Here is a 21,301-nt window from a genome sequence, read left to right as displayed (position 1 = left end):
ACTCTACTAAATGCTCTAGTTGGATGAGGCAGATATTAACTTAATTGTCTTTTCATTTTTAGCCCTATTCTAAATCCGATTATACCCAACAAACAAATAAATCTGTAGAGTAAGACCACCAGTTAATAAACAGATGTTCCCATTACAATCCTGTCATCTCTCACAACTAAAGCAAACTTCTCATTAATGTCATTATAGAAAAAAAGAATAGAATCTTCCTTTTGAGACAAAATTTCTTTCTAGGCCAGGGGACAACAAACTTTTTCTTCAAGAACCAGACAGTAAACGGGGCGCCTGGGTGGCTCGGTCAGTCAAGGGTCCAACTCTTGATTTCGGGTCAGGTCAGGATCTCAGGGTGGTAAGATGCAGCCTGGAACAGGCTCCCCGCTGGGCATCCAATCTGCTTAAGAAGCTCTCCCTCCCTTTGTCCCTCCCCCACACCCGCTCTTGCACAGAATCTCTTTCTCTCTCTGTAAAAAAAGAATAAAATAAAATACTACTACTAATAATAATAATAAAAAGAGCCAGAGAGGAATTATGTTAGGCTTTGTGAGCCAAAAGGTCTCTGTTGCAAGTACACGACTCTGCTAGTTGTAGGACAAAAGCAGCTGTAAGTAATATGTAAACAAATTACTTCAGCCATGTAAATAACACGTTATTTACAAAAATAGGCAGGCTTCTACTTTAGGCAAACCTAGGAAAATATTTTTTAAATACAATTCTTTATTTCTCTTATATCATGATACTTATTCTTGAAACAGAATGAAACAAGAACCATTTAACCACCAAGTTTTCCTCAGTACTACATTACTATAGGAAAAAAATAATGTTCATCTTTGAATGAGCATGGATTTTAGAGTATTCTTTACATTCACATAGTCCATAAATTATAAATAAATTGAATATAAAGCCATGTCAGACTGATCTTCTTTCTCCCTTCCCTTAGAAATTTGTTCACACAGGTTTTTAAAAGGTCTGTACTTATTTTGCTCTGCTACCCAAATGTGGAGATAAATATGTTCCCTGACAGCCTGACTTTCTGAGGCAGCACTCAATTTATTATTGCTCCTGGAGCACATTTTCCAAAACCTGACAAAAACATCCCTGAAGTCTTCAGAGGGGAAAAATAAACCCTCATTTCAGGCTGTGTAAGTTACCACCAAGTATAGCAATGAATAAAATAAGAATCAATCCTGATTCAGGATTTTGGAACATCCTAAAAAGAGGCAGCTCATAATCCAAAGGCCCGGGCTCAGCAGAACTTGAAGCACAGGAAATTAGTCAGGAAACAGAAGAAATATTAAATATTATTTTTTATGTCACTTTTTTTTCTTAAATTTTAAAGAAGGCAATTATTGGAGAGCTTCAAGTGGAACAGTATTAAGCTGGTGTTCAGTTACCTCTCCTAAAGCTGCTTCCTTCAAATTATGTATAACTGAGAAAAACAAAACAAAACTAACAACTTGGAACATAAAAGCAGAGCCATTGTTGCCAGAAGGCCCTAGTTAAATGCACTTAAAGTTCCTGAGAGCAGAGAGAACAAGCACATTAGCTCTGATGGGTTTAGCAGATTGCTGACTTGAAAGCTCCTGTCCTTAAGGAAAAGATCTGGGACAGGTAACTTGATGTTTCTTGATGAGGAGTCTGTGTGGGAAGAAAAAAAGAATATCCACAGGCAACTGAGGGAATTGCCCACTCACACTGCAATCTTTTGCTCACTAATATTGCAAAAATTATAGACACTGTACAAATAAACTCCCTATTCTCAAGGACCACCCTGCAGGAGACGCAAGAAAGCTATGTACAAGGAGCTGATAAGAGAGATGTCAAAATATATAAAAAATATTGCGTAGCCACACATAGGATTGGGGAGGGGTCAGGCTGGGGAAGACAGGAATATTTCCTGGGGAGAGAAAAGAGCTAGTCCTTGAAGAGATGAACAGATTTAGACAGGAAGAAATTATGTTGTGGGGAGAGACTGCCAAGAGAGGAAGGAGAAAGCCTTCTAGGCAAAAGAATGAAAGGAGTATAAAATGGCATAAAAGAGAAATAAATGGCATGCTCACGAAGTGGTTAAATGTGCCTGCGTACATAGAGGGGACATGGTGGGAGGCTCACAGAATAATAATAGAAGCTGCATTAATTGAGTGCTAGCTTGGTGCCAGGGACTGTGCTAAGAGAATTTAATGGATTTAGACTTTAAAACAACCATGTAAATGAGTTGCTATTTTTAATACGGGTTGAAAAATAGAAAATTGTGATTAAATAACTCAGCCAAAATCACACAACTAGTAAGTACTAAAGTCAGGATTTAACCCAGACAGTTCCTAATCACTGCATTCCACAGTGTGGCAGGTTAAGAAAAATCTACAGGCTTTTTTTTTGTTTGGGGGTTGTTTTCTTTTCTTTTTTTAAGAGTGAACACCAGACTAAAAAGTGAATCTACAGCTTATTTAGAAGGAATAGAAGAGACACTGAATTATTTTGAGAAAGGATGTGGGGAAATCAGAATCTTAAATATGAAAACCGATACTTATGATAAAAAATAATATCAAGCAAGGAATGTTTACGAAATAAAAAGACCACGTAGCAGGTTAACAGCACAGTCGAGTGAAATTAAGGAGTCTGAAATTCCTAGTACAGGTAAAATGGAAAAGAAGGGCAAATGTGAGGTAGAACAATCAGGACAGAGCAAGAGATGGAATGTGTCTGCTGATACAGAAGCTGAGAAGGGACTAGAAGAGAAAACATTTCAGGATGACTGAGTCTGGGATCCTGGGAAAAAGAAATTTTAGAGGGATGAAGATAGACTCAGTTAATATTTTTGAGGAGTCAGTGCGATATATAGATAGTAAAGTCTAGTCGGCTGATGAAAACGATTCACACATCCCTAATTCAACTGCATAAACTAAATCCATCAAGGCCCACAAAAGTAACAGCAAACCAGTGGCATTCTGCTCTAATTCTCTTCCAATTAATACCAAGACACTGCTTCTCTACCACAAATGCCAGAAGCTTAAGGGTCATGCTTGACTTCTCTATTCATTTCCTCCTGTACTCATATCCAGACTGTCATAAGCACTATCAATTTCACTTCATAAATATCACTCAGATTTATCTTTCTCTCCATTTACACCTTTCCTGCTGTAATGCTGGCTAAAATTATCACTCACCTTTATTACTAAGACAGTCTACTAATGGCTTACCCAACTTTTACCTGGCCGACCTACTGCTCACCCCATACACAGTACGGCTGGAGCAATCTCATCAAAAGGTGATGATGAGGTCCAACCTCCCTTTAATCATTATGACCAATGCTCTAAGGTTAAAGATTAAAAAGGCTCATGCCACCTGATTCCTTTTTAAATTCAGATATCCCTACTCCAACCTGTATGAACTTCTTTTCAGTCCTCAAGTTTGTCTTGCAGTAACAGTCTTTCTACAAGTTTTTCTACTTTTGCTTTATTATCTGTTTAATAACAACTCATCCTTCTGACTTCAGTTTACAATCTTTTCTCATGAAGCTTTTCAAACCCTCTTGATGAGGACAAATAATACTGTTACATTTGGACCATTCATTTCAGGTGCAATTTCCAATTGATTTATATTGTTAACTGGCTTGTTTTCCCTCTACTTCAACACCAACAATTCTCACTTCAGTCTGTTTCAGTTGAACTTGTGCTCCACCATTCAACTGAAATTCCCCTTTTCCAGATGAAGAAAGACCTAACATTCCCAGTCTTGTGGTCAACCCTTGGTCATCTTGCTCATCCTCTTAGTAACAAGTGACATACTTCAACAGCTCTTTCTTACTGACTACTTATTTGACATCTCGGGAAGTGTACATTCTCCTGGTTTTCTCCTGCTATTAGTTCTTATTTAACCTTTGCAGAGTCCTCCACCCCTTCTCTAACCCACAAAATTTCGGTTTCCCCCAAGACTCAGTGTTGGACCTTCTTTTCTATCTACTCTCCATCCCTACATGATCTCTCCTGGTCCCAGGTCTATGCACAACTCTCTTATTTCTGTCTCCAACCAATTCTTTTCATTTCAGCCTCATGTATCCAACTGCCTATTTAACAACACCTCTCAGATATGTTAAAGGCATTTCAAATGTAATATGTCTATGGAAGAATAGGACATATTTAATAAATCTAAAATAGTACATTATTTAAAATAGCAACCACTCTCTATCACTTCCTTTCCTCTTGCCCTGACTTACTTTTCTTCATGGCACTTCTATATAAAATTTTATTAAATATGTGTTACTTTCTATCTCCTCCACGAAAATATAAGTTTTTCCATGTACTCTTTTTATACTGCATTTCTGATGCCTAGAACAGAACCTGGCACCAGGTAGGTACTCAAAATATATTTATTAAGTCAAATAATAAATTATTAATATAAATCACTCGCACTAAGCTATAAAATCCCTGGGGACAAAAACTATTTATGTGTTTAATTACCACTGTTTTCCAAGTGCCTGGCAAATGGTAGTCACTGAGTAATTTTTCACTGCTTGAATAAACAGAAATAACATTATAGGACTGCAATCTTACAAATAACAAAGTAGAGTTGCAAAAATGAGTGCAGCTATCAAAAATGGCAAATTTTAAAAAGCTAAAGTTAGCAAAAACTAATAAAAAGTAAATGTCATTTGATAATCGGGAAATTATTCATGAATTTTAAAACCAATTTAAGTATAGGTATATATTAAATGGCAACGTATAACTGTCTAAGGAACTAGTAAGTAGGACGGAGTAGGTACTATTCCTAACACCTGGGTTTCCTTTGTTCCATATGCCAGTGTTGAAATTTCCTACACTGTTATATCAATTTGGACTTCAATACCTATTTGCCGCGCCCTCAAAGAGTCTACTTCCACAGGGTATCTTAAATCCAAAAGAACTAACCATCATTATTTTTATCTCTGTGTGAATAAGGAGCCATACATCTGAAAGTTACGAGGAGATGCCATTACTTCAAATGTGGAACATTGCTATGCAGTTAAGTTTCAAGGTTGGTTACATGTAGATAGTGTTTGAACCCTCTTATTTAAATACTGGTATTAGGAAGAAAAGTAGGTAAGAGCTGGTAACTGTAATATTTACTGGTCTGTTAGAATTTTTCTAAGCTTAATGACTTTTAAAACATTTAATAAGACTAGGAAGCTTGTACTGTGGTAGGTAAGATATGGGCAAAGCGAAACACCCTCCAACTACAGAAACCAGGAAGTACTGACACGATACAGGAAGTGGCCATGAATCTCTGAGCCAGCTCAGTAAAATCATTTTTAACATCATTGACTCTAAGCTGGTTAGAACAAAAAAGCTGGTTCAGGATCTAGAAATGGCAAGGATTAGGGTCATGACTCAACTATGTTTGTCTTTCACTTTGATTTACAATTATCCTGGCAAATAATCCTTGCAAAGAGTAGACACAATATTAAGAATGCAAGAGAGCAGATCCTCCCCGAGGCTTTGTTCTATTCCACACAAGGGCATAACCAAAGTTCAGTACTACCAGAAGTCCATGCAGAGGAAGGAATACTCCCAGTCAGCACAGTACAACATGCGGCATTGTGGTCTTTTATAACCATTTGGGTGTGGGGCCACACCAGCACAACAGCCCTCTTCCTTCTGGTGACAGCCTTGCTGCACCACAGACGCACTCAAATATCTGTGTTCTATTTCTTGTGCTTCATCAAGGCAACCAAACTTCCAGCACAATCGGCTTGGCTTTGGACTACCACAAACCCCACTTGGAAAATCTTTCCCACCCGCTAAGTAGCTGGGAGAGGAAGCATATTTCGCAAATCAGTACTCAGTTTACAAACAGAAGTACAGTGGCGTCTGGGTGGCTCAGTTGGTTAAGAGTCTACCTTTGGCTCAGGTCATGATCCTGGAGTCCTGGGATTGAGCCCTGTGTCAGGCTCTCTTCTCAGCGGGGAGTCTGCTTCTCCCTCCCTCCCTGCTCCTTTCCCCCAAGCTCCCTCTCTCTATCAAATAAATAAATAAATAAATAACATATTCTTTGAAGAAAGAAAGAAACAGCAATGCATATCAGTTAAGAGAGAATGAGCATTCTTTGGGTAGTAATAGGTCACCAATGTTTTGTTTATCATAAAAAACTGACAAAGAAAAAAACCAAGTCTTTACAGGAATCAACGAATTATTTGTACTTAGTCCCTTGGCAATCAAAAGCAGAAAGTAGAAGAAAAAGAGTCCTAAAATAAGAACATGAAATCCCACCCTGAACCTACAAAAACAAAAAGTGTGGGATGAATGGAATCTGGACAACATAAGGCAAAAGGAAACTTGGCCTCCAATGTCTTCAATTCAGACCTATCAAAGAAGTCTTTTCTACAAACTGAAAATCAGTTTTTCAATTTTTTTGTCCTGTTTGGCCTGGAATAAGTAACATAGAGAAATACATTAGCCTCCTTTAGTAATGGCTAAAACCAATAAAAAAGAGGAAAAATCAAACATACATGCATTAAAAATATATCACCTTATCAGAATTTATCCAGTCAGAAGCTCTGAGAGTGTCTCATTCTGAAAGTCATCTCTTTCCACAGTTTTCATTTCCTTATGAAGTTATTCTTTTTAATATCCCATAAATAAAATTAATTAGGGCACATACCATATTGTGTTCTTAGTAAAATGACTGAGTATACTTTTTTTTAGGTCATAGCTAACCTTACTTTTATTGCTTAGGTAAAACTATATAGAAAAGAAATATCTGAAATTCAAAAGTTATTCCAAGGACAACATAATTCTATAATTTCTTAAACTGTGCATAAGTGAAGAACACATACTTGCAAAGTAGACTAGTGTACTGCTGTGGATGAGTAGAGCTTGAAACTGAGGTTTGATATAAATCATGTTTTCCCCCCTAAAAATGCTTTCATTTGTTTTATTAGTTGGTATCTGATTCTGTGGAAAGAGTAGAAGGAGGATAGGGATATGGGAAAGCAAGAATCTGCGCAGGTGACCACCCACTTGTGAATTATACAGAGAAATCTTGATAAAAACCTTTTATTCATTCATACTCCTTATAATAAGTATTGGTAATAAGTGTAGTAAGTATTTGGCTGAGAAAAATATTTTCTTTCTATTGTCATTGGTACATCACCATTTAAATGGGACTCTGAGAAAGTGACATAGCAATGGGAAAATAGACTAGATTATTTCCTATTCTCTCCACATATGTGACCTTTTAGCCTACTGTTTACTTACGATAAGCCCTCAAAGTCTCCATGTTGGTTCTTGTCAGATTCTGAAAATAACTCTGATCCTTCCACTTCTTTACATCCAGGTTGACAACTGAATGCCGATAATCAACTCATGAATGGTGTCACAAATAAAACAAATGCCTAAATCTAACTTAAACTGCTAATATTGTAGAAATAAAGCACCAATTACTACATTTGGCCAAATTAAGAATAATCTCATTCTCTCCAAACAGACTAACATGATTGAATATTATTTCCAGAATAAGCAAATACATTTTTTACTACTATCTATGAAGAGGAAAACATGCTAAAGGACGGGCACTTGCTCAGAATCAATGCAAACTATACTGAAAAACGGACAGAGAGGAAGTATGAAACAGTGTATATCAGAGAACAGAGATAGTCACTTAGCGCTCTAACAGAGTAAACGGAAAGAGAAAAACAATGTTGACCCAGGGAAATGCTTTATGAGATGATTCATCACCTTCAATCAAGAAAGAGGTATTTTCAAAGTTCACTTTCACTCAGAGTTTTTTTGTTTTGTTTTGTTTTGTTGTTTTTTGTTTTGTTTTCTTTCCTACCTGTTTTGTGCCAGGTACTGTTGCAATCACAGAAAAGAAACAGAATCAGAGCTCATTGAGAATTCAAGTAAAGTAAGAAAGGAACACCGACAGAAAGGATATTTTAAGTAGCTTAATGTCAAAGAAACATTGGATTGGAGGAGAACACAGTGGCAACAGGCATTCTTGAAAAGATAAAGAGGGGCCATGTTATGAAACTTTGTCTACAGGTTGGGATATGAGAAGGGGAGGCAGTGGGGAGAAAAGTGCATGTAATTGTAATATTAATAATTTTTAATTAAAATCTAAATCTAATTAAAATGTTTAAATGCCAATACCAAAAATAAAAGTAAATGGCACTAAGAGGAAGAAGGAAACAAGATTTAAGACTTCTCTTTTCTTAAGGCAACATTAAGTACATGTGTGGCAGAGCTTAATGAGAAGACTGGTAGGGACAAGGGAAAGGTAAATAAAACATGGCACCTCATAGTATTACCAAGGTCAGACTGAGATGGGAGATCACAAATTTATTATGACACCAGTTTTCACAGTTTTGTGATTTTCAAGAGCAATGAAGTGAAAAAGCAAAACCAAACTTCTCAGTTGAGAAAGGGTAAGGATTTTGCCAGATGTTTAGTGGAAGAAAAAGAGTTCAAAGCAATGAAGATTTGGGCAAAAGAACTATTTAAGTTGCCTAGATAACAAGGAGATGGTGAATGAGTAGAGTCACAAAGAGAACAAGGTGTGTCAAGGCACCGGAGAATGGTGGGAGGTGGAAAGAACAGGTGATTAATGTTTTGTACTTCATGATCTTTAAAGAGGACATATTTCAGATATTAAGATTCAGAAAAGAGTCACTGACCAATGGTTAGCATGGAATGGAGTGGAATGCCAATGAAGGTAAGGTAGTTAAGAATTTCTGTAAGCTATTACTTCACTTGTCAACCTATGTATTTTCATCAATCATGATGATATCAGGAGATAAGATAAAGGAAAATTATCATCCAAATTTCTCGATCTGAAGAAGTAATAAAGAAGATGATGTGATACTGAGAGAGTAGGTGATGACAATATAAAAAGCAAAATGAAATAAAACAATACATCTTGGATGAGCTCTATATTTTTCAATGCCATATCAATAGCTGCTGAAAGGAATCACATATTCATGTAAACTATTTTTGTTGTAAAGATATGAACATCTACTCAAATGCAACTTACCCCAATATCACTCAGATCTTAGCAAATATATTTGGTCAATAACTTCTCCAACCCTGTCCAAAAACTTCTAACTTTCTCCACTTTGTTCAAATTCTGCCGAGAGAATTTAAATTCCAAAATTATCCTCAATTTAGCACTACAAAGCCTATCTATCTATTCAGACTACTCTCTTCTCTCCCTCATCCCCTCTTTCTCTACGGAAGCTACTACTGCTGGTCAAAGTCAACTCATACTCTACGTTTTGGAACCTATTCAATTCCACATTTTTAGGTAATCCATCAAAAATCCCTTTACTTTGCTGTTTCTGTTTTTGTTTTTGTAACCCATGTCCTGGTGCTTGAGGATATAACTGGTAGACTAAAAGCCATAGAGTACCAAGGATGTGGTATGGAAGAGGGCTGGAGCCCTTTCTTTCTGCCTCAATACTTTATGGGGGCAGGGACCACACACTTGACCCCCACCAAGAAAAGGAGAGTACACTTTTCTCTCTTCTCTCCTTTCTTTTTCTTTCTTTCTTTCTTTCTTTCTTTCTTTCTTTCTTTTCTTTCTTTTCTTTTCTTTTCTTTTCTTTTCTTTTCTTTTCTTTTCTTTTCTTTCTTTTCTTTTCTTTTCTTTTCTTTCTTGTGTGTGCATGAAACAGAGGGAGGGGCAGAGGAAGAGGAAAAAAGAGCATCTTAAGCAGGCTCCATACCCAGTGCAGTGCCCCAAGCCTCAGGCTGGATCGTGACCCTGAGATCATGACTTGAACCAAAAAAAGAGCTTACACTTAGGCGACTGAGCCACCCAGACAACCCAAGTAGACTACACTTTTTAATCATTTGGACTTCTCATAGATATTTAGATATGCTTAAAAACAGCCATCTTAGAAAAGCTCCTTCAAGCTTCCATTATTCTCCAGAAACAACTCTTTTTTTTTTTTCAAACATCCATACACAAACTTTTTCAATGAGTCACTCCCCATCTCCCATTTCCTGAGCTCCTACTCACTCCTTAACACATTTTCACCTGGGTTTCACCCCAGTCACCATGGCAACCCATCTTTAGCTAAAAATCACCAATGATCTCCCTGTGTTCAAATCCAATGGATATTTTTCATTCCTCATCTCAACCTCTCAGCAACATCTGGCAGTGATAATTACTTTGTCATTCTTATAGGATGTTCTTCCCTAGTCTTTGGAATACCACAGATTTTTGCTATTGTTTTCCTCCCCTGTGACCACTTGTTTTCACTCTTAATATCCCAACTATTATACTATATATATATACACTCAACTATATATACTCTAAAAATATTAAACTTCATTAGGATTTGTTCCTAAAATTATCTTTTTCTCACTCTACATTCTTTTCTCAGGGATTCACATCTACTTCAAAGAAAGAAATTACAGTCTGTATCCCCAAATTTATATTTATTTTCTTCCCAGTTTGCTCTCTCATCTCTTTATTCACATTAGCCAACTAGTCACTCAAGAGTTAAGCTTGGATGAATGAAAAGAGTATGGGTTTTCAAAGGAGAGTAAAAGAATCATGATTTCTAAATACTTCCTTGTGTTTTATTGTCCCTTTTTTTTTTTAATGACCTTCCCTCAAGACCCAACTCATTCTAAATTATCTGTAATGAATTTCTTATCCTCTTACTTTCAACTTTCAACAGGAAGATGTGCTTCCTGAACATCTATCTTCTAGCACTGCCCATAGCCCAAGGTGTTCTAATTTATACATCTATGTGTTTTCTCCTAACCCTCAATTTTGGAGCTACTTAATGTCAGATCCAAGTTCTATTCATAATTTTCTTTCCAGAACTTAGTACTCTTATGTATGAGAGAGGCTCAAAAATTTTTAAATGAATTATTGAACACCAATAGACTAGTAAATTGTAATGAGTTTTCCAAAGAGATATTAATGGATGTTCCCAAAAGAAGAGCTTCTGTGATTAAATGAGGTTAGGGAAATTTGTACTAAATCCCACTCTTAGAGATTCCAACACAGTTGCATCTGAAGAACTGTAAGAAGTCTTTAAAATAGAAAACTATTTAACTTTGTTTAATGTTTAGATAAGGAACGCTTTCTTGCCCTTTTCTTCTTTTAACACACATAATAGCATTCCTCAAACAATTATTCCTTATATCTTAACACAGTTTAGATTTTAATTCATTAGGATCAGCAAAACAAATGTTAAAGAAACAGGGTATGTGCAGAATTCTCTTTAATCAGAATGCTCCCCAAAGATAAGACATAGATGCTAATTCCTTCAATATAGCTTTGACATTTCCTAGTAGAGAAAAAAATTTGATTAATACAGTACTCCCATACTACTGACATATACACCAAATCTTTTTTTTTTCCTTAAAAAATTTTTATTTATTTGAGAGCGTGCACATACACAAGAGAGTTTCTAATTTTAGGAATTAGAAAACACAATCTAACCATAAAGATTATTATAGTCACATTGAAACCATTGTTTTGTTTTGTTTTGCTTCGAAAGTGTTATAACAAAGATAATACAGTTACATTAACACTAAATGTACCACCAAGCAGTTATGCAAGTAGCTTGAAGGATAAAAGCATTAATAGTTCTAAAATAAAATTTCCAAATGAAGGTCAAAAACCTCTACCACTTCACCTTCACTACGTAGTCTGATACAGTCTGGAGTACATTCAAAACACCAGGAATCCAGGGGCACCCGAGTGGCTCAGTTGGTTAAGCAACTGCCTTCGGCTCAGGTCATGATCCTGGAGTCTGGAGATCAAGTCCCACATCTGGCTCCCTGCTCAGTGGGGAGTCTGCTGCTCACTCTGACCTCTCCCCTCTCATACTCTCGCTCTCTCACTCTCACTCCCTCTCTCTTAAATAAATAAATAAAATCTTAAAAAAGGAAAAAAAAAAAAAAAAAAAAAACAGGCACCCAAACACAACAATACTCCTGCCCTGAAGAGCTGTAATGCGATGCTTTCTTCAGTGGGTGACAGGGAAGGAACCTCTATTTGCCAAACAGAAAGTTCTGACATATGGGGTGGCAAATAACATTATGTAACGAGAACGCACCCATTCTGCTAACCAGAACTCTTATTAAGAACAACAGGATAGCAAAGTGACTCATCAGCTTGTGTGCTCTTTCTCAATTCTAGTAATTTGGGACAAGTGTGGGGAAGTTACAAGTTGTTTATGTGCAACCCAAAATGACAGGCAACACAAGTTACTAAGCAACATTAAGTCCTTGCATTTTTTCTAATCTTTAAAAGCTGCCACAAGCTGAATAATCCTGTAATATAAAGGTAAAGGGAAAAGCAATGTGGGAGTCATGTTTCTGACTGAATGAAATGTTTTTGCTCAATAATTCAAAAATTCTGATTCACCATGAGTTCATCTGTCTTGGTTTTTGGATTACTTCAGGTGTATAATCCTGCTCTGCTCACTGTCAACACCAGAAACTTGTTCTGTGATGAAGAAAAGGATAATGGAGGGGAGGTATGTGAAGTGTTTCTTAGGAGTCTTGAAACCGGTTTGTTCCCCAGTAAACAGGACCTCTGTTCTTCTCTGTTTCACCTCTTTGTCTCTTTCACAGCACTTATTACAACAACAATAAATCATGTATTTGCTTCCTTGTTTGGGTGTGTCTGCTTCTGTCTGTCTGTGTCCTTTGCTGAAGTACCTTGATCACTGTATGAATGTGTCCCTTATTTTACTCTTTCCTTTCCTGAGCCTGGCACATTGCCTAAAACAAGGTAGCCCAACCCTAACTAAAGAATGAAATAAAATAAAGCACAGGATCATGGCCAGTTGTTCTCTTTCTTAAGGTAATAGTTTTACTAAGTGTGTTTATTCAGAGGAACCTTAAAATTTCCCAGAAGTAGCTGTTACTTAGCATCTCTCAAATACAATGCTAAGAAAGGCAGGCAAGCAAGAACTCCCCAGTCTTTCTTTTCATTAAGTAACCAGTGAAGGGATTCCTTGGTCAAAAGCCCAGGGAAAAAACATTTCCCTGCATTCTCTGTCTCAGCAGAACAAGTTGCTGAACAAACTCATCTTTTGTGCTTGAAGTTCTGTTTTCAGGTCAAGGATCCTGAAATGCTCTTCTGCAACACCTCCATTTCTCCCTCTTTTCCAGTTCATATGATTCACAGGGAGAGTCAATCTAGGTAATAACAGATTTCTTCACATAAGAGATCATCTTTTCCCAGTCTGCATAGGTACGAATGGAGAAGAGTCGAAATAGATGAAAACCGATCAGTTTGTGTATTAAGTGGATGACAGCTGTGCCTACCTCTTAAGGTGATCAGAGGAAGAAAAATGAAAGATCTTACATTACGGTGATAACTAACGGGAAGAGAATTGATAGGCCTAAGTGTTGATTTGTGCCAACCACGCTCCCCGAAGTATTTGCATGTGTTGTCTCATTTACCTTTGTTACCAGTTACCTTTTTTTTTTTTTTTAATAATTCAATAAAAACCTTTTGGGCAAAATGATAAATAAAGATGACCCTATAAAGAAGATGTTTACTATAACATTTAATAGATTTTATGAGTCTCATATTTTATTAATATAAAACTAGAGAATGAAAACAGCTTTTACATTTTATTTAGAACATTTTCTTTGCTATTGGCACTTTACTTTTTACCTGAGAGAGCATCCTAAGTAAATAGAAAATATTAAATAGCTATTATTTTTTGAGTATTTATTGTGTTCCTTCCATTCTAAGCCTGTTATGCACATGATTAAATCATGTAGTTCTATGAAGTGGATATCATGTCCACTATCCCTGTTTTACAAAGAGAAATGCAAACCATAGAATTTAAGTTACTTGCTCAAAGTAATCGAAGTTGTAAAGATTTGAGGCCAGGCAATTTTAAGGCAAAGAATAAATGTTAACCCCTATATCACAGGGTCTAAGAAGGAAATGATGAAATTCAAATGAGCATCTGTGCATACCGAGAAATTTTATATCGATTCCATTTCTACACACCTTTAACCACAATTCCAACGTCATGAATAATCAAAATATGATATAAGCCAAAATCCTATAAATAAAAAGAAATATTATAAAGGAAGGCCCAGCTATTTCACTCAGGTACTCTTATCTAACTTTGTTGATCGAACTCCAAAGGGATCTTAAATAGCTATCACACATCTCCACATACTGGTCTTCCCCTGGTTATAACTGCATATGTGACAAATGATTTGTGTGGATTAGAAAGAGAATAAAGTAGAAAAAAAAGAATAAAATAGAGTTATCTGACCAATACTTTTAATGAAAATACTGTATTTAGAAAGCACTATAGATATGCCCATCCAGTTCACATTGCTATAATGTTTAAATACTTAATGAAAGAAATTTACGTATCATTAATAACTAAAATCCAAATTATCCCATAAACTGAAAATGGTTCTCTGGGGGAGGGAGAGTAGAGATTGATTTTTCCCACCATTATCCATTTTTTCATTTTTCTCCAGTGGTACTCAACTTTCCAATGTCTGTTCCTGAGATGACTCAATATTTATTAGCTATGACTAAAGCAAAATCTTCTCAGGACTTTCCCGCAAAGAAAATGAGAATTCAAGAAATAGTTTTTCGAAAGCACAATTTCACAACTTCATTCTACTGGTGGACAAAGCAAAATATCTTCAATGAACCACTTATTTCAACACTTCCTTTTTACCCCCCTCAAGATACATTAGTACCAGAAATTAGGTATCGTTATAGATTTCAATATTGTAGTCTAGAATCAGCCATCTGTCCTATTCCAAAATATTGCCTCCTATATTCTAAATATTCAGTATCACAGGGTGTGGCAAATATCTTTTGAATAATTTTATACAAATTATGAGCTCAACTAATGCAAATATACTATCTAACTAAAACCCTGTAACCTGCATTTAAAGACCTTTCTGTAGTCTTTTGGGGGGTAAAGACTATGGAATCGGAATTACAGATCCCTCGGGGAACTGAAATAGAGCTTTGAATTCAGTGTTCTTTGACTTTTACTATTGTATTAGACATAACACTCAGCACTAACATTCCAAAGTTAAATAAGGCTCGATTTCCTTCCTCAATGCAGAAAATAGATGATTTTAACCCTCTGTGGCATATTTAATAATAAAGGAAGTGCAAGTGTCAGTGGAAAAACAGAAGAGGACAGTTGGGCCGGTGGTAGACTCCAAACAGAATCCTAGAAGGTTGTGATGCCACAGCAAAAGCTTAAAGATCCATCATGAGGTGAAACACTAAAGAGTAAGGACAGAGGAATGTGGGTGTCAAGAAAGACATTACAGAGAGAGGTGTAATAAGAGACAAATAGCATGAATTGTAGAGGCTTATAAAAAGCCAGTAAGAGTTAATAAGTAAACTTGGAGCCTTTGGTTTAAAAGCATGGGCTCTAGAGTCAGAATTCTAGTTCATGCCCCAGCTCCAAAAGTACTAATTTGGAACTGCGGGTGAGACTTTTATCCCTCTTGTGCCTCAGTTTGTTCCTTTATAAAACAGAATGCAGGGGACCCCTGGGTGGCTCAGTCCTTAAGCGTCTGCCTTCCACTCAGGTGATGATCTCAGGGTCCTGGGATCAAACCGCATCAGGCTCCCTGCTGGGTAGGAAGCCTGATTCTCCCTCTCCCACTCCCCCTGCCTGTGTTCCCTCTCATGCTGTGTCTCCCTCTGTCAGATAAATATATAAAATATTTTTAAAAAATGGAATGCAGGGCGCCTGGGTGGCTTAGTGGGTTAAGCCGCTGCCTTCGGCTCAGGTCATGGTCTCAGGGTCCCGGGATCGAGGCCCGCATCGGGCTCTCTGCTCAGCAGGGAGCCTGCTTCCCTCCCTCTCTCTCTGCCTGCCTCTCTGTCTACTTGTGATCTTTCTCTGTCAAATAAATAAATAAAATCTTTAAAAAAAATGGAATGCAGATGATAACTGGATTATCCTATAAGGGTACTGTCAAAATTAAATGTGCAAGATTGCTCATACAAGCAACTGGTAGGTAGCAAGCACTCAACAAAAGTTCCTGTCATTAGTTTTAAACTGTAAGGGGAAGAGAGCCAAACACCACATTCAAAAATCAACCCTTGAAGCTGACTGTCCTAACTCTACTCCTAACCTCGACCCGCAGTGTCACAAGTGACAAGAGACATGACAAAGAATCAGGGCTGACAATCTAAATGTATTTGCAAAGCTCCACCAAAGTTCATCAACTTTCCTTACGGAGCAGATATATTTATACTCTGATTTTGAAAGTAATAACTTTTGTGCTCCTTGCTCTGTAGTGATTGGCATATTGCCAATAAAAAAAAAAAAACTGAGTCAAGGACATTGTGTTTCAAATTTACATGGCAATACAGATTCCTTGTTCAAGACAAATCCTTCATTTCAAATTGTTGACTCAGATAATACTTAAAAAAGAATTTCAGCTGTTTAAATTTAGCATGCTGAGAAAGACCAATCTTAAAATATTGTTTGGCGGTATGCCCGTAACATTTTCATTTTATTCCTTGTTAGTGTTTGTCTTCTGTGATAAGAAGACAAGTGACAGTAATCATGTTATTCTCCTTAACACTTCAGATTTTACCTAAATGAACCGTTTTTGTTTTTATCCTCACCAGTCAAAGATGGCCCTTCATTGCCTGGCAAATTTTCAGAAAGTGATTATACAAGAACTGGTGATATTTCCACACATTGTTTTACCTCTTTGGTCATCATCAGGCCTTTCAGCTCCCACTTTCTTTTGAATCATCATTTCTACTCTTTAAAAAAAAAAAAGTGTAAAAAACAAAGCATAAAGGAGAATATCTGAAGGCGAGCCTCATCTAATTTTTATAATCAGACCTTACAACTCCTTAAAGAGATGGTTTAAATCTGCGCTTTATCTATCTGTCTCACATGCAGTCCAAAGTGTCTGTTTTTTAGTGTCCCTAGGACACAGAATCTGGACAATTTCTCTTACCAGTCTCCTACCATGATAAGCCTCCTCTTATTTCCCTTTTATCCCTCTTGGTTTTTGAGCCTTCCAACTTCTCTCCTCCCATATTAACTCCATCATTTTCCTTCCTGACAAAGATGTCCCCAGCCTCATTCTCATGGTTCATGAAGCCAGAGAACACTGAAATTAGAAGACCTGAATATGCCAAGTTTGGATTTGGGGTCAATTCAGGTTTTCATTTGGATAGATCCAGTCTTGGGTATCAATCGAGCAGGGATTTTTCTCCTGATGGCTATGATTTCTCAAGCAGTCTCAATACACTCCACTGGCAAGTTTGCTCCACTAGAACATGGTAGGGTACCATTTTAATAAAACAATGGAGCAAAGTGATTTAGACTTAATCCTAGCCCACCATTTACTAAAATATGTTGTTTTAGGTGACTTGTTTATCTGCTATGTGATTTAGTTTCTTATCAAGGCGAGAAAATGCCATCTCTCCTATAGCTATTATCCCATAAATGAGAGGACATTTTCAAAGTACTTAACCCAATACCTGTTATTTGTATACTCACAATAACTGTGAACTATTCGTGTACTGTACGGCAAATGAATCACACATGCAAATAAACCAAGGAGCTATCAAGGAGTTGAACCTACTTCATAATTAATACCTAAAGATGAACAAATACATGGGATTACTGCCTTGTTTTGTATTGGTGTTTTAAAAGAGAGAGAAATGTGGGGCGCCTGGGTGGCTCAGTGGGTTAAAGCCTCTGCCTTTGGCTCAGGTCATGATCCCAGGACCCTGGGATGGATCGAGCCCCACATCGGGCTCTCTGCTCTGCAGAGAGCCTGCTTCCTCCTCTCTCTGACTGCCTCCCTGCCTACTTGTGATCTCTCTCTCTCTGTCAAATAAATAAATAAAATCTTTAAAAAAAAAAGAGAGAAATGTCACGAATGGGAGAGGAGCAACAGGAAGAGGTTTCAAATCCTCGCCTAGATCTTCCTTCTGGCAAATGTTCCTAGGGAGAAGTATTACCGTTAAGAGAATATTACAACAGCATCCTGCATGTATAAGTACAGTTCTGTTCCTGAAGCCAGCCAGGGGGGAGAAGCATCCAGCAAAGGATATTCTTAATATGTCATTTCAAGCCTATATATCAACATCATAGTCATTATTAGCAGGCAGAATTAGGTTGAGGGACCAGCAGCTATCTCTGGCTTGTCTCTACAACTCTTCCTTCTTTCCGTGGTGTGCAAGGGAAGCATGAGTCATAGGATACTTGCCTAGTTCAGACACTTTTCCCAGCAAAACTTATCAAAGGTTTAAATTTTAAAATAATTGCTTTATTTCAAAAATAGTTCTGAAAATATTCTCACACATGACATGAGGTAGAACATGAGGCTTACAGTGAGGCCAACCAAATGATGAAAAGAAGGTATTCCCAAAACCTGACTTCTTCTACCTATGTTTCTATGTTAAAAGATATTTTGACGAATCCCTATGCAATTCAAATTCCTAGCAATTCCATTCAGGCTTTTAGCTCGATTTTTCTTCTCTTTAGCTAATACTTGAGGTTCGGATAGTGATCTATAACAGAATTGCTTACAAACTGGCTCCAACGATATTATTTTAGTCTTTTGTGTATATGCTTCCTTTTCTTTTTTATTGCTGTCGAAAGTTTTTAATCATTATCACACATGCACTATCACAATATATCTTCTGGATTATATTCTACTCAGTGATTTACAAAGTTATACATAGAGTTCTGCACCAAGTAATATGTGTGTATGGAATAGGTTACCTCTAATAATTGGGTATTTCCATAATGACAAAGATATTTTATTTGGAGAACCCTGTCAGGAGCAGGCAAAGTAATTCAAATTTCATTCAGTATATGTTTGATTTCTTAATAAAATAATGAAGATTAGGTGGATTCAAGGAGTAACAATTAAAAATTGAAACTGGATAAGAGTGATTCTTAGTTTCTTCTTTTCAAAAAAATGGAGAAGTTCTGAATTATTTTGCATTTCACAGTAGTTGTTTCATAAGTTTTGATACCTCTTTATCCTACAGAACTTATGACAGCATATGGAATCCAGCTTAAAATCCTGAATTCTGTTTTGCGTACTCCTGATTTTTCATTAATGCTTCTTGGAGAAAACTATAGTAACAACACAATTTTTCCAGTGATCCTACAACTAGGTCTAATATTTTGCGCAACATGTTCTTTCTGCTTGAGAATTCCTTCTTCTTTGCTTCATTAAAAAAAAAAAAAAAAAAAAAAAAAGAATTCTGGTCAGTGTAAAAGAGGACCTGGTTAGAAATACGCCAGCATTTTTAGATTAATTATTTCTGGTTTCCCTCTAAAAGAGACCTTTAGTATTCTGTCTGCATTCACATTTAGTCATTTGCTTTACAATGGGCTGGCTGTCGCTGACCTGTTTTTACCTCCTTTTAAGAGTTTATCTGCAATTTGAGCAACCAGTTGAAGTAGTTTTTCCAAAAGTTTTTTTTAGCCTTCCTTTTTTGCCAGGGACCACAATGCTGCTCGGTTGGAAGTATAAAGCCATCTATGTAACCCTCCCCCCCCACACTTTAAAATCACAAGGAGGGGACTCCTTAGCAAGTGGAGAAGATGATTGCACTAGTAAGAAACTGGGGGAATCCAGCCCTCCACCCACTAAAGAGTATTTGAATGTTTATCCTATCATCAGTTGTCTGACAGTGATCGAGAGACCTACTCCACATTTCATTTTAATATAATAAAATAAATCAAAGACCTTTGCTTCATTTCGTTTGTTAGATTGCTTCTTTATTTGAAGATTAGGAATAAGTCTGGAATGAAACTTGTAACAATTAGGTGGGTATCTGAAAGTCTAAGCTGGCCTCTTCACGAATTTTCTTTTGAAAAGGCGAAGTGTCGTCCATTAGTAACTTTCAGGAGCTCCCTATTGTAATTCAATGTAGGACGCCTTTACCAGTTTTGTTGCCTAAAATCACGACGGACTAGGCGCTTTAGGGCATACCTACCCGACAAGCCACGTCCGCCAACAAATAACCAAGAGTAAACCAACTACAGCATAACTAGGACGGGAGTCAGAGAGAAAAACCGATTTAACATGTCAAGGAGAATTCAAAGCGATGCTTTTCGAACTTTCCTCGCCATTTCTTCTCAGCCTCCCTTCCCCCGCAGCACAAACCCAGAAGCCACTCAAATTGCCAGCCGTGTCGAGTTTAACTTACTGCAGTGTGATGCAGGCGAGGGCTGGGCGCATCGCATCCCCGAAGCGAGAGCAACCGCTTTTCCGGAGAGGACCTGGGACCAGCCAGCTCTCAGGATCCCTTCCGATTCACACGCTCTCGGCTCGGTGAAGAAGGCTGCCTCGCAGCTCGGCTTCCCCAGAGGAGTGGAGCTTCAAGAACTCCGCTCGCAGCATCTCCTCCCCTCGACTTCCACCCCCTTCCAGCACGCACGGCCCATTCTAACTAGTGTCTGAAAGATGGAAATCGTCTTCCAGTCAACAACACAGGCTGCCTGCAGCCCACCCTTCCCTGACAATTTGCAACTCAAAAACAGCAGCGGAGGCTCAAAGGTGTAGGTTTCCGGAGCCTGAAAGTCATCTTTGGCATCCCCCGTTCCCCACCTCGCACGCACTCCCGCTTCCCCGCCTCTGCACGGCCACCTCCAGGCTCCCACTCAGGCTAGGCATCACAAACGGTTATTTTATTATCCATACCAATAAGCATCAGAAGGAAACGGGATTTGTCAGAGATGAAATACCTGTTGTCCATGACCCACGCTCTTCGCTCATCTCTTTGAGTCCTTCATTTCTACCAAGACGCGGTGATATTGGGAATCTGTGCAGTGCGTGTGTGGATGTGTGTGCGTGTGGCGAGGAGGAGGCGATCTGCGCGGCTGCAAGCACCAACCCTGCCTATCTCTAGCTGGCGCTTCCACAGCTGCTGTTGCTACTACTGCCGCTGGAGCTCAGGGAGAAGGAGACAGAGAGACAGGGCTTCACAGCTCTTCAACTGCTGGACCAGTTATAAGAGGAGGGTGGAGACTGTGCAGGTATGAGTGGTTGTGGTTGAGACATTAAGCTTGATTCACTGCAATTACTACCATTCAGAATACGTTTCCCCTTCCCCAGGAAACTTGATACCTTGTCTCCCCACCCTCTGGCTAACTATAGTCCTTGCCGGGTCGTTGTTCATCAGCCACTTGCCTAACCCACTTCTAGCAATTCTAAAAGCTGCACACTCTATTCCTGCATTCTAACTTGGTCACCTGGGAGCAGGGGACTGGAGGATGGAGGAGGATAAAATAAGAAGGGATGGGGAAAAGCAGGTGGATATTAAAAGGGAAATCGTTTGTATG

The 21,301-nt window shown here is 37.9% G+C and overlaps 1 protein-coding gene across 1 annotated transcript in view; it reads right to left on the bottom strand.

The window, feature by feature from the left end:
• The window catches only part of LOC309844991 (diacylglycerol kinase beta), a gene marked incomplete at its 3' end in the record, with an annotated part of 308,686 nt that extends 287,754 nt beyond the window's left edge, over window positions 1-20,932 (bottom strand). Inside the window, exon 1 of the mRNA XM_082692421.1 lies at window positions 20,705-20,932. The remainder of the gene's footprint in view (window positions 1-20,704) is intronic.
• Window positions 20,933-21,301: the final 369 nt, after the last annotated feature.

This window comes from Mustela nivalis (genome assembly GCF_964662115.1).
Source record: "Mustela nivalis genome assembly, chromosome: 12".
In the NCBI taxonomy this organism is placed as follows: domain Eukaryota; kingdom Metazoa; phylum Chordata; class Mammalia; order Carnivora; family Mustelidae; genus Mustela; species Mustela nivalis.
Note: the sequence above shows the minus strand (reverse complement) of the source record. Positions and strands in the feature narration are given on the sequence as shown.